This window comes from Vipera ursinii (genome assembly GCF_947247035.1).
Source record: "Vipera ursinii genome assembly, chromosome: 3".
Classification (NCBI taxonomy): Eukaryota; Metazoa; Chordata; class Lepidosauria; order Squamata; family Viperidae; genus Vipera; species Vipera ursinii.
In genome coordinates, this window is record NC_139516.1 from 187,370,118 (window position 1) to 187,385,175 (window position 15,058).

Here is a 15,058-nt window from a genome sequence, read left to right on the forward strand (position 1 = left end):
TGTCTGTCTGTCTGTCTGTCTATCTATCTATCTATCTATCTATCTATCTATCTATCTATCTATCTATTTATCTATTTATCATCTATCTATTATTTCCATCTCCATCTCTGTCTCTATCATCTCTATCTCTATTTCTGTCTCTATCATCTCTATCTCTATCTATCTCTATATGTAAAACATGGTAGTATGTGAACTTTGCAAAAGAGGCTGTTGGTAACCCAGGCATTACTTTGTCACATGCTGTATTTCTGTAAAAAGAATCAGATCAAGAGAGGAAGGGGAAATACAATCAATCACACATTTTTGTCCAATATTTTATAGTTTCCCAGTTCAGATCTAATCTGGCTATATGTGAAGGTTCTTTAGCCAAAGTCGGGGAGAGGAAGAGAGAAACAGATGAGATCTGAAATAGCACTGGAGAAGTGAATGAGAAAAAGTTCTATCTAAAAGGTTCTAGTACTTGATAATAATTAAGAGGTTTAGTTTAGAGGCACCCAAAGTGGATTAAGCTAGAGATATTAGAGTGTTTCCATTATCTATGGAAGTGGAATGGGGAGACTGAACTGGCTGGGAGAACTTAGTTATGCTGTGAAGACATCCAGAAGATCCCCAAGAGACCTTTCAGTGAACAGATTAATAGAAGTCAAAGGTTAGTATGAAGGTCATAATGTATTGCTGTTAATATTCTTTTAATTATGCAATTTCTAGTAATCTCTACATGGAAGGAGTCCCTTTCTAGTTTTCAAGCTTATTTCAAATATTACTGTGCCTGTGTATATGCATATGTAAGTGTATTTACCCAATTATTACATTTGAAATTATGCAGCCTACCAATTTGTTAAACACTGATCATTCTAAAGCAAAGAAAACTAAAATTCCAGAAGCAAAATTTATTTTATTTATTTTAATTCCATTTATATCCCGCCCTTCTCCGAAGACTCAGGGCGGCTTACAAGTTAATACTTAAAAAAACAAGTTTTAGACCTTTTTAAAAAAAGTCTCCATCTGATGAATGTAGATGATAGGCAAACTACTCTAAGGAAGTATTTCACCAACAGTGTGCTGTGCTGAATAGCTGGTCTGTTATAACAACTACACTTAACAAAGGTCATCAGATGAAAACTTTAGCGGCAGCAAAGCTGTCCATAAGTCACTCTTTCAAGAAGCCTGACATTAAGTCATGTGAAGATTTATATAACATTATAGCACTTTGGATTGGACCTAGAAATAAATTGGTAGACAATGTCTAGCAAGTCCTAGACAGGAATCTAGATGCTTTTTTTGGAACTACTTGAATTCACTAGAATATTTCCAAACACAATCCCACAGAAAATTATTGCAATGGTACAAATACAACATTATTAAAGGAGAAGCAATTCTTAAATGCTATCTTTGTCTTCACATAAGGCTGAAGCTGCTATATTAGCCTAAGTACATAAAAAACCTACAAAACACGTAAGTGCCCACAGAGGAGATGAATGCCAAAGCATCCACAGTAACATCCCAACAAAAACCAGTGTGATTTACATATATTTGTCCAACACAACATTGGGAAAACATGTATATTTTGAGCCTCTTCCTAAGAGTAGTAATAGGATGGGACTTGGTTCCAATAGAAGTTGTTTCACAAGATAGGGCCCTGCCATAAAATGAACAGAAGTACTTCTACATATCAAATATATACTGCAATGTGATCCATAGAAAATGCTCTGTTGATGGTCTCTAAGAATGTGAGATAAATGTATGGGAATATGTGGTTCTATAAATATCTTGGTGATAAGCCATGTAAAGCTTTATGGATCCCTATGAGCAAGTTGAACTGGATTTAGAAGGGTGTTTTTTTTTCCAACATAAGGGTTATTTGGGACTTTCAGGAAATACCATTCTTCAATTGCAATAGCTCATTTTGAGCCTGCTACAATTTTCAGGTAATCCTCTTATAGCTGTTTCTTGGTGAGTTCACCATACATGCCAGGTGCAGAGTAGATCAGCAAGAAGATCATAACTAATTAATAGAGAATATTCCTTCAACGAATTTTCCTAGCCTTAAAAGATTCTGATAAAGTGAGATATACCTAGTAGACAACTTTACTGAACCAGGGTTAACATGACTCCCTGACAACAAACAAGAAGCTAAAGTATCTTTCCGAATTTGATGCTAGACATTTGGTAGATTATGTTGTCATAGATGATAGTTAAACTTAGTTCAATAAAAGTCTCAAGATTTTCTATTCTAACCAAACTTTCACGTAGTGTTTTTTCATCTGTTTCATGTTATCCTTCTAATAGTTTGGGTAAGGCAAAAGAGCATCAGGGCATTTTAAATGAATATCCTTGGAGCGTTAAGAAAAAGAAGCAGTTTGACAAGCTAGTACAGGACCAAGACAACAAATTCAAAATTTTGAGAATATCAGTAGTTACTGTCACAAAATAGCCATAGGGGGTTTACCTATGAACTAAACACTGGGGACATCCCATGAATTTCCTAGAATTCTACCTGCTATTTCCTGAAGCAAGAAATTCCCTTGTCTGCTCCTTCCCTTTCTTCCCTTTATTTGGGCATGGAGCTCTGCTTGCAACCAAAGCATTGGTTTGAAGCTACACATATTTTTAATTTTCTAAAGATTCCTGTGGCATCCAGGCAGGGCCCATAGGTATTAGAAATAAAGATGTTCCTGGCAGTTGGTGCTTTATGTGGCAATATGTCAACTTCCCTTCCCAAGCCCTACTTTTTATTGTTATTATTAAAAACATTTTTGAAGAGATAGAGCTGGAAGCAAACACAAAGGAAAGTATATGTGGGTACATTTGCAACCCCCCCCCCCCACACACACACCATCTTTGGGACCCCAGAACTAGCAAATACATCTGGAAAATAAAAGCTTCTAGACATGATTTCTGGAACTGAGACACTTTGTAGAATCAATGAGAAAGATGGTCTCAAGGCTAGCAAGAGAACCAAGCAGACATAAGGGAGCCTGTGAGAACTAAGCATGAACATTATATGCCTAAATGGGAACTGCTCCTATGGGAAGATGCAGGAAGGTAAAAATCAATCAAATGGGTTTTTATCCACACACACACATGAATATATACACGGAAGCAGAAAGGTGTTTTTACTTCTTCATCATCAGAGTTAAGTGGTAGTACAAATGTGTCTTCAAAAAGAAAAACCCTACCTTTGAAGCCATTCAAAATCAGCATTGCACATTTGTGTATGTCAGAACACACAGTAAATAGTACTTCCCTTACCCCGGGCATGATTGATTTGGTGCACTGATGTGTCCAACTGTAATAATACTTGTAGCAGCTTAAAGAAAAATCATACAGGCATAATGGCTAGCCGTAATGGCCTGTGCTTTATTTATATTTATATGATTGGTGCATTAGCTGCGTGGAATGGATATGTACTCTGTGTTGAAGTTATTATTTGCTAATTTGCAACTAAAAAAAATAGTAATAAGCAACACCGCACACTATCTCTTATGTATCGTGCATTACAATTACAACAGTTTGATTAATCACCAGCACTCGGTTTTGTTGCCTCTCTGCTACAGAATTCTGGGTAATGGGGTTGTTTACCATTTAGCAAGTGGCAACATTTCACTCTGTTTCACTACATTAAACTGCTCAAATAAAGCAAATGGATATTGAAAAGAGTTGGCCATCTGCCTTTATTTTCTCTTACTTTTGTTAAGAAGGAGAATTGGAAGGGGGTGGTGGAAATCCCACCTTCTCTGAAAGGATGAGAAATAAAGTATGACCCAAAAAACCCTGCCACTGCTTTTTATTTTTATTTTTTAAGTTTGATCAAAATCTCATCTAGATGCCGTTCAGATGAATGGGGGGGAAAGCTTGCTTTGTGGAATTGGAGTGATTTCAAGACCAGCAATAGGTCTAATGATTATTTAATGGTGCTGTGCTTGGCGCTGGATTATGTGAGACTTCTTGTCCCCCACCCCCTTTAAGAGTTTGATGAATAGGTTTTGTGACAGCCATTTAGGAATAAACAAGAATTCATCAGTCTGTATAAGAAGGAGCCAGTTTGTAGATGAAGTTTTGGGAGGTAATTCATGAGGTCAGTCCCATTTAGATGTAGACTATTAGAGTTCTGCTTTTGAGAATGGCCATACAAGAGACTTACTTCGCATGGACCTCAGAAACACAAAGCTCCCTTTCAGAAGGAAGCCTGAAATTTTTATGACCTGGCTGCTAGGAAGCACATCAACTTGTCACTGTGAAGATCTGCTGGGCCAGGACCTCATCACTCTATTAAAGAGCTCTGTGACCCTATTGATTTGAAGTATTTAAAGCAGGGGTGAAGTTCAAAGCAATTTCTTTTCTATACTATTACTCAGCTTCTCTGTGTCCTGGCTCTAAAACATCTGCTGTCAGTTCCCTTCTGGTGTTTGACTCTGGAATCTGTCACAAGAGAACAGAGTAGTTTTATTTGGAATAAATTGGATTCCCTGCTTTTTCTTTCTTTTCTTCAACTTTTAGCATTTTTGTGCTGAAATCAATGCTTTACACCACTTCAAGGTTCAGGAAATAAAACTAAAAGGATATTCTTTTATGTGTCTTTAATAGAGGGTGATCCAAACACACTTCACTTCTGCAGATCTCTAATCCAATGTATACCATCAGTCATCAGAACACATCAAGAAAAACTAGAATGTTTCTTTTGCACGGAAAATCAATATAAAAATATGATGCTTTTTTAAACATAAACTTTACTAATCACAAAATACACAGTACATAAACATATACAAAAAGATATGCAGCAAATCTCCAGATTAAGAACGTCCCAGTTTAAGGATAACCTATAGTTAAGAATGGAGCCTATTGTAGCAAAATTTGAGTTAATTACACAATGATTCAAGTTTGTATTTGCATGGTTTGAGTTTATTACACAATGCAAATTGTATCATATTATACAATAATACTCTTCTGACTTATGCACAAATTCAATTTAAGGACAGACCATGGGAACAGAATTTGTTCTTAAACTGTGGACTATTTGTACATACAAATATTGTACAAAACTAAACATTTATCTGAATAACCACACAATCTATTTCTGCCCTTCATTCCCTTCATGAATTCATCAACATTTCTTTTTCTTTTATACCGTTATAAATAATCACAACTGAAATTTTCACTTATGTCTTTTTATTTAATTTGTAAAATCTTTTTCCATCAAGATATTTTTCTCTGCTTATTTTTGATATAATGCATATATGTTTTCCAGCCTTAAATAAAAAATCTCTGTAGATTTCTGTCTCATTAGGGACATCAATTTGCCATCTGCACCAATTTTGCCATCTCTGCCAAGTCCTTAACTTTAAGGACTTTAAGTAGCCAACCTTAAGCATCATACAAATTCCATTCAACACCTGTTTTATCTCATTTCTAATTGCTAGGATTCATTTGGAAATGATAAATGGATAAATTGATGGAGAGAGAGAGAGACAGAGAGAGAGAGAGAGAGAGAGAGAGAGAGAGAGAGAGAGAGAGAGAGAGAGAGAGAGAGAGAGAAGTCACTTTGACTTTATCCATACATTACCAGAGTTCAGTTTTGCTCAAAGGAAATTTTATTTTTGTGTAACACATTGAAGATTTTTGTAGGGTTCAGATGAAAAACTGTTTCTACTTGCTTTATCTGAGAATCAAGTAATGGAGCCAATTTGCTCATTGGGACACTACTGGTAATAAGTTTTAAATTTTCCCTTTGTATTTATGAATTAATAATATTTGAGAAGGAGAGAGACTGGCTCTATGTTGATTATTATTTCATTATAAAGCTGATCAATTAATTGATTATGTGCCATTAACTCAGTGCCAACTCTTAGTGACCACAAGATATCCAGGAGGATTAGATATCCAAACTAATTATTCAGGTCTTCCTAAACTTTATACAATTTTATACAACTCAGCCAACATTCATTGTGTATATGTGTGTGTGAAAGAGAAAGAGACACACACAGAGAGAGAGAATTTCCAGTTGTTTTCATTTTCTTGTTATTTTTCAGGAAAAAAACCAGTATTTTATCTATTGCTGCCAGTGAGAAAAAAGAAGGATGCTTAGCATGAAACCCACTCCCAAACCATTACTGTACCAATGAACGTTGCCTCCTAATAGAGAACTCTAATGAAATTAACTTCTAGAGCACATTTTCTGTTAACATAAAATTGTTTTGAGAGGTTGATGTCAGCTTCCAAAAACCAAGAAAGCATGATGAGGTTCCCTAAGCAGTTTCCTTACTTGTTCCTCACCTATGGACAGAAATTTTGCCAAACTAAAGTAGGCTACCTGAACCTGACCAGTTCTATGAAGCCCTACAGCACCTTATAGAACTAACACCCAAAAATGATGTCCTTATCATCATGGGGGATTGGAACGCTAAAGTAGGAAGCCAAAAGATAACTGGAATAACAGGCAAGTTTGTCCTTGGAGTACAAAATGAAGCAGGGCACAGGCTGATAGAATATTGTCAAGAGAATACGATGGTCATAGCAAACACTCTTTGCCAACAACCCAAGCGACGGCTTTTCACATGGACATCACCAGACGGTCAACACAGAAATCAGATTGACTATATGCTCTGCAGCCAAAGATGGAGAAGCTCTATACAGTCAGTAAAAACAAGACCAGGAGCTGACTGTGGCTCAGACCATCAGCTTCTTGTTGCAAAGTTTAGGATTAAATTAAAGAAAGTAGGGAAAAGCGCTAGGCCAGGCAGGTATGAATTAAATCATATCCCTGTTGAATATACAGTAGAGGTGACAAATAGATTTAAGGAATTAGATCTGATAGACAGAGTGCCTGAAGAACTATGGACAGAGGTTCGCAACATTGTACAACAGGTAGCAACCAAAACCATCCCAAAGAAAAAGAAATGCAAGAAAGCAAAATGGCTGTCTGAGGAAGCTTTGCAAATAGCTGAGGAAAGGAGGGAAGCGAAAGGCAAGGGAGAAAAAGAAAGATACGCCCAATTGAATGCAGAATTCCAAAGAATAGCTAGAAGAGATAAGAATGCCTTCTTAAATGAACAATGCAAAGAAATAGAAGAAAACAATAGAATAGGGAGGACCAGAGATCTCTTCAAGAAAATTGGAGAGATGAAAGGAATGTTTCATGCAAAAATGAGCATGATAAAGGACCAAAATGGCAGGGACCTAACAGAGGCAGAAGAGATTAAGAAGAGGGGGCAAAATTACACAGAAGAACTATACAAGAATGAGCTTAATGTCCCTGATAATCACAATGAGGTGGTCACTGACCTCGAGCCAGACATCCTAGAATGTGAAGTGAAGTGGGCCTTAGAAAAGCTGAGCAACAACAAAGCTAGTGGAGGTGACAGTATTCCAGCTGAGCTATTCAAAATCTTAAAAGACGAAGCAGTAAAAGTGCTACACTCAATTTGCCAGCAAATTTGGAAAACTCAACAGTGGCCACAGGATTGGAAAAGATCAGTTTACATTCCAATTCCAAAGAAAGGCAGTGCCAAAGAATGTTCAAACTATTGCACCATTGCACTCATTTCACATGCTAGTAAAGTTATGCTTAAAATTCTACAAGCTAGACTCCAGCAGTATGTGGATCGAGAACTACCAGAAGTACAGGCAGGATTTCGAAGAGGCAGAGGAACTAGAGATCAAATTGCTAACATACACTGGATCATGGAGAAAGCTAGAGAGTTCCAGAAAAACATCTATTTCTGCTTCATTGACTATGCTAAAGCCTTTGATTGTGTGGATCATAACAAACTCCGGCAAGTCCTTAAAGAGATGGGCATATCAGACCATCTTATTTGTCTCTTGAGAAATCTATATGCGGGCCAAGAAGCAACAGTTAGAACTGGACACAGAACCACTGATTGGTTCAAAATTGGGAAAGGAGTCCGGCAAGGCTGTATACTGTCACCTTGCCTATTTAACTTATATGCAGAGCACATCATGAGAAAGGCAGGGCTAGATGAATCAAAAGTTGGAATTAAGATTGCCAGAAGAAACATCAACAACCTAAGATATGCAGATGATACCACTCTAATGGCAGAAAGTGAAGAACTAAAGAGCCTCTTGTTGCGGGTGAAGAAGGAGAGTGCAAAAGTTGGGTTGAAACTAAACATTAAGAAAACCAAGATCATGGCATCTGGCCCTCTCAATTCCTGGCAAATAGATGGGGAAGAAATGGAGGTAGTGACAGATTTTATTTTCCTGGGCTCCAAGATCACTGCAGATGGGGACTGTAGCCAAGAAATTAAAAGATGCTTGCTCCTTGGGAGGAAAGCCATGGCAAATCTAGACAGCACACTAAAAAGCATAGACATCACCCTGTCAACAAAAGTGCGTATATTCAAGGCTATGGTCTTCCCAGTTGCAATGTATGGCAGTGAAAGCTGGACCATAAGAAAGGCTGAGCACCAAAGAATTGAAGCCTTTGAACTATGGTGCTGGAGAAGAGTCCTGCGAGTTCCTTGGACTGCAGTCAGTCCTAGAGGAGATCAACCCTGACTGCTCTTTAGAAGGCCAGATCCTGAAGCTAAAACTCAAATACTTTGGCCACCTAATGAGAAGGAAGGACTCACTGGAGAAGAGCCTAATGCTGGGAAAGATTGAGGGCAATAGAAGAAGGGGACGACAGAGAATGAGGTGGCTGGATGGAGTCACTGAAGCAGTAGGCGTGAGCCTAGATGGACTCCAGAAGATGGTAGAGGACAGGAAGGCCTGGAGGAACATTGTCCATAGGGTCGCAATGGGTCGGACATGACTTCGCAACTAACAACAACAACCTGAACCATAAAACATATACTCTGAAAATTATTAGGGAAGAGTTTTCTTCATCCTTTCTCTCACACAAACTATCTAAACTATGTTGCCTCTTGTTCCTCTGGAATCCCTCTTGGGAATCCAAACAACATTCCATCCCACTTACAGTATATGCACTCAGCACTATGTTGATATTTTATTATTTTACAAGTAAAACCAGTAGCAAAATGTTGTAATGTTCATTAACCTTGTTCAAAATTGCAGCCATTTTTCTGCCCAACCTTTCATTTCATTCCTTCACCATCAACTTCCAATCACAAATCCAAAGCTATTAAATATTCTCAATTTCCATTGACTTACCTCATACTTTTAATATTCTCCCCCAAACTCCACCATTAATTTTCCTTGGCAAATAGATTGCGTTGTTTTGTCAGAAACAGAAACTCACCAATAGGTGGAATAATAATAGCTGAAACTACCTGGAAACTGCCTGGTATGCCAAAAGATAGGTTATTATAAATACAAATAGTACAAGTAAGTAAACCTTCAATAGATGGTTGATCAGAAAAGGGGGAAAAACTTCTCTTTGCAATGCATCTTCAAAATATATTTATTCTGTTCAAGAGACTTTTGGAATTTATCAATTTATTCAACTCACATTAAGTATTATTAGTACATTAAACAATAATAGCAAAAATAGCATCCCAAACATGGTTCTGAATTAAAGCTCTAATGGAGTTTTGCAGTTATTTGCATGGAGGAGAGAGGATAGGAATCTTGGGTAAACAATTCCTGTTATTTCTAAATGTCAGCAAGGAAGCCTTGCAGCTAATTTGGAAAGAATTTTATTTCTTTTTCCAAACAATTTGTGATCCCATGTTTTCTTGCAAAAGCTGCAGGCAACCATGTATCTTCTGATTAGTTAATAACAGTTAATAACATACTGCATGCACTTTATAGTTCTGATTCTGTGACATGAGCAAGTTGTAATAAGATGTGGAGTGAGCTTAATATGTTTTGGGGATTGTATCAAATTATTTTTAAAAATAAATGAAAATATCAGGCTGAATATACCAATATGCTTCCTTCAAAACAAGTATCAATAAAAAGGAAACAGAAAAAGTAACAAGTAACAAGAGAAAGAGGAAAAACCAAAAGTCAAAAAATAAATATTAAGTGTTTAAAACCAAGTGAGAAAAGTTACTTCTAACTGTAATGTATTGAGCTTGCTTGTTAACACCACGTGGTAACAGCTGGTAGGCTGCTAGAGCAGGGAGCTAGCTAACGGCTCCCAGCATCTCAGACAACCCATCTCCAGTGCTGCCATTGGTTGCCCCTAGGCAGCAATAGGTTGCTTCCAACCCATTGGCCGCCGCCTAGGGGCCAGGGTATAAATTGCTGCATCTGCAGCCCTGTTCTTCAGTTCAGATCCTGCAAGCAATAAACCATGATCTTTGCTGAACTCGCTCGCCTTGCCTTCATTCCTGTGCAAGAAACCCAGTACACAACACAGGCGACAAGGATGGGATCCTGCTTCTCCGTCAAAGCTAAAAGTCACTAGTGGAGAGGCAGTGCACACCTAGCAGGAAAAGCAAATTCCCCCCTCCCTACAGTCAGCTAGCTAAGCCACACTAGCAACCACACGCTCAGAGGACCAGTCCCTGGGCAACGGAGAAGCAGGAGTCTAAGACGCTGAGATCCAGCCACGAAGACCAGCAGAATGCCCAAGGTCGGAAGGCTGCGAGAATTCGACATCAAGCAACCAGATGGATGGCCCTCGTGCCTGTCCCAGGTCGAAAACTACCTTCGAGCAAACCAGGTCGCAGAGCATGGACTGAAGGCCGCCATGCTGCTTTGTGTGTGTGGCCCAGCAACATTCAGTCTGGCCAAAAAACTGTTTGTGCCCACACCATTGGAATCCATCTCCTACGCCGAACTGAAGAAGAAGCTTGGAGAACACTTCCAACCAAAGATGTTGGTGATTGCATGGCACTATGCCTTCAAACAACGAATACAGCAGCTGGGAGAGACCGCATCCGAATACATTGTGGCCTTGAGGCAGGTCGCAAGCCTGTGTTGATTTTCAGACGTTGAAGAGCAACTTCAAGACTGGCTCATCTGCAGCCTCTGCAACAGAGAGCTGCAGCAGAAACTTTTTGCAAGAGAAGTCCTGTCGTTTGCCAATGCCCAGAATGAAGTCATGGCGGATGAAGCTGCTGGTGGAGCCGTCCGAATGATCCGGCCCACCAGAATGATGCAACGTGAAGAAGCCATCCAACACAAGGACACAGAACTCACCGAGGACTCCGAAGAAGATGCCAAAGTCAACAAGTTGCAAAGACAACCCGAACAACAGCTCCGCAGCAGCAAGCAGCAAGAGGCTAATTACAAGGCAGATCTCTTGCCTAGATGTCCAGGTTGTGGCGGCCGCCACCAACGCTTGGACTGCAGGTTTCGGACAGCCACATGCTGGGCCTGTGGAAAAACTGGCCACATCACATCGGTTTCTAGAGGTCGCCAGAGGGTCCAGCCATCAAATTGCCAGTTGGAAGATCTGACCAAGAGAGGTCCTGGGGCCGTTCAGCGTGGGGTTTTGCTCAAGCCATAGAAGTGTCTGCCATACTGGGACCCGATGCCCCCTTAAACCCAAGTACAGACTTCAGGTGGAACTGCAACGGGTCCCCTGTAAGATGGAGCTGGACACAGGCTCCACTGTTTCCATTATTTCTCTGGACACATTTAATTTCGTGTGCAGTTGCAGTAGGAGATGGCCCAAGCTGAGGCCCTCTGACATACTTTTAACTGATTTTCAGAATGCAAAAGTCGTAGTCAAGGGTGAAGCCACCTTGGCTGTTAAATTTAAGGGGTTTTCAGGGTGCCTGGATGTTATTGTAGTAGGGGGTCAGAGAACGAGCCTAATTGGGCTCAATTGGTTTGATGCACTAGGCATCCAAGTAACCGGTATCAACTGGACACAAGTCACGAGTCTAGCGTCAGTTTGCGAGGACTTCGCAGACGTATTTGATTCAGCTCTAGGAACTTACAAGGGCCCGCCTATAGCATTCAAACTAGACCCAAATGTGGTACCCATCAGGATTAAGCCTCGCAGGGTCCCCTTTGCCCTCAAGCACAAAATAGATGCAGAAATAGACAAACTTGTGGAAGAGGGTGTTTTGCAACCAGTAGATGGTGGGAAGTGGGAAACTCCTATTGTAACACCACTTAAAGCCAATGGGGAAGTCAGAATATATGCAGACTACAAATACACAATTAACCGGGCCCTTAAACAGCATGCATACCCAGTCCCAGTGGTGAGCCACATCCTGGCGTCTTTGCAGGGTGGCACCACTTTTGCAAAATTAGATTTGGTGCAGGCCTACCAGCAACTACCTGTTGATGAGGCCATGGCCACAGCACAGATAATTGTGAACCACAGGGGGGCTTTTAGAGTAAAGCACTTGCAATTTGGGGTCAGTGTAGCCCCGGGCATTTTTCAGGGAATCATGGAATGCACACTCAAAGGCATTCTAGGGGTTTGCCCCTATTTTGATGACGTGCTTCTTGCCGGAGAATCCACAGAAGTGTTAGCAAGGAGGCTCAGAACTGTCCTGCAGAGGCTGTGTGAAGCAGGCCTCAAACTAAAAAAAGAGCAAATGCAGTATTGGGGTTCCCTCAACTGAATTTTTGGGGTTTCGCATTGATGCAAATGGCATTCACCCAGCTGAGTACAAAGTAAAGGCCATTCAGATGGCACCTAGCCCTAAAACAAAAGGAGAGCTGCAAGCATTCTTGGGCCTCCTCAACTTCTACCACGCATTCCTTCCTAACAAGGCTGCAGTGGTAGAGCCACTTCACAGGCTCTTAGATAAAAAAGCTTCTTGGAAGTGGACCAGCATTCACGAAAAAAGTTTTCAGGACCTGAAGTCACTTCTGTCGGTCAGTTCCACTATCACTCATTTCAGGGAGTCTAAACCAGTCTGTTTAGCCTGTGACGCATCCCCATACTGGGTGGGTGCAGTCTTGAGTCACTTAGAGAAAGATGGAACACAGGTTCCCATTGCACTTTATTCAAGGACACTGTCTTCTGCAGAACGTAACTATGCTCAAATTGATAAAGAAGCATTGCCAATGGTAGCTGGAGTTAAAAAAATCCATGACTACTTATGTGGCAGGGACTTCACGGTCTTCACAGACCACAAACTGCTACTGGGGTTCTTCACCACAGACAAACAGACATCCCATATATTATCCCCTAGAATGCTGAGATGGTCTATTTTTTATCAGACCTGTGCAACCATTTACCGGTGGAGCTCCGGACGGCTCCCGACCTTTGCTCCTTCCGACGTGACCTAAAAACATATTTATTTGAACAAGCCGGCCTGGTCTGATGGGTTTAGGGGTATTTTAACTTTTTGTAATTTATTAAATTGGGCTATTGTATTTAATATTTTTTTTAAAAAATTTATATATTGTATTTTATTGTATTGCCCTGTACACCGCCCTGAGTCCTTCAGGAGAAGGGCGGTATAAAAATTAAATTAAATAAATTAAATAAATACATGTTTAAGCTGATTCACAAACCCGGCAAAGAAATGGGCCATGCAGATGGCCTGAGTAGGCTTCCACTGCCACAAATTGAACAAGATCCAGCCCCAGCGGCCTGCATATTGTCCATTCAGGACTTGCCAGAGTTTCCCCTCCACACTGGGGACATAGCTGCAGAAACAACATCTGATAAGACACTAAGTAGAGTGCTTTCTTGGGTGCACACAGGGTGGCTAGATAAGAGCCCAGGCCCTAAATTTCAGAGTTATTTTACTAGAAGACATGAGCTATCAGCTCACAAGGGTTGTATCCTATGGGGGAGCAGGGTCATAGTCCCTACCTCACTAAGAGACAGGGTCTTACAATCACTGCATGAAGGTCATCCAGGTATTGTCTGTATGAAAGCTTTAGCTAGAAGCTACTTATGGTGGTCAGGTTTAGACAAGGCCATTGAAGACCAGGTGCATGGATGTTACATGTGCCAGCAATCAAGGCCTAAAAGGCCACATGCTCCAGTTCACATGTGGGAGGAGACACACTCCCTGGTCTAGAATTCACATAGATTTTGCTGGGCCCTTTCAGGGACAGCTCTTCCTTATAGTGGTCAATAGCCACTCTAAATGGATTGAAGTAATTCCAGTTGCTAATATGACTACTGTTAGGACCATACAGGTGCTTAGGAAACTCTGCCACACATGGGCTGCCAGACATCATAGTATCCTACAATGGAGCCCAATTTACAGTGGCAGAATTTCAGGCATTCCTGAGAGCTAACCTCACCAGGCATGCAACATCGGCCCCGTTTCACCCTTCTTCTAATGGTCAAGCCGAATGCATGGTCAGGACCACAAAAGAGTCACTGAAGCGTATAGTGACTGGCGACTGGCATCACAGATTGGCAGATTTTTTAGTTTGCCAGCATTCCACGCCCTGCACAGCTACAGGAAAAAGCCCAGCAGAGCTGCGCTGAGGGAGGTGACTAATCCTGAAACTGGACAGGTTGCATCTAGATAGGGTGGCAGCAGAAGCTTCACACCCAAAGCCCCCGAGGGGGCTACAAGTGGGCAATGGGGTGTGGGCCAGGAACTATGGGCATGGGAATTTGTGGGTGCCTGGAAAAATTACTAAAACATCATGCCCCCTCTCTTACGAAGTGGGGGTGGAGGGCGGGCAAGTTGTCCGGCGCCACATCGATCAGCTTAGGAAGCGTTTCCCAGAACGGCCACAAAGCGAGAACTTCATCACAAGTCCTTACCAAGGTCTACAAACCGGCAGCCAAGCTGGCCCATGCATAGACTCTGAAGGCTCACACAGCCCAAGCAACAAGGAGTTGGCCATAGAGGAGGGGAGCCTGGACGTGCAACATGGGTCCCCTGATGGAGAAAGCCAACCTGATGACTACAGCTGCTGTGCTAACTCTGCTGAACAAACTGACTCTGGGGTGGGCCAACATGGAAAGGCCAGCCAGAGAGCACCAAGCCACTCCAAATCACTTGAACTAAGAGACACTGGTCTACCCAGGCCGGAGGGCAAGCTGGTAGGCCAGGATGTGCCTGGGTCCCCCAGGCATTCCACAAGGCCATGCAAACCTCCTGCTTATCTGAAAGATTTTGTTCTATAATAATAAAGCTATAATGTTGTATGTACCTTGTATTTAATGCTGACCTACAAGGTTGTAATGGACAATGGAGCTATAAGTTGTAAGTACTTTATTGTGCTGCTAAGTGGAACCTATTCACACCAT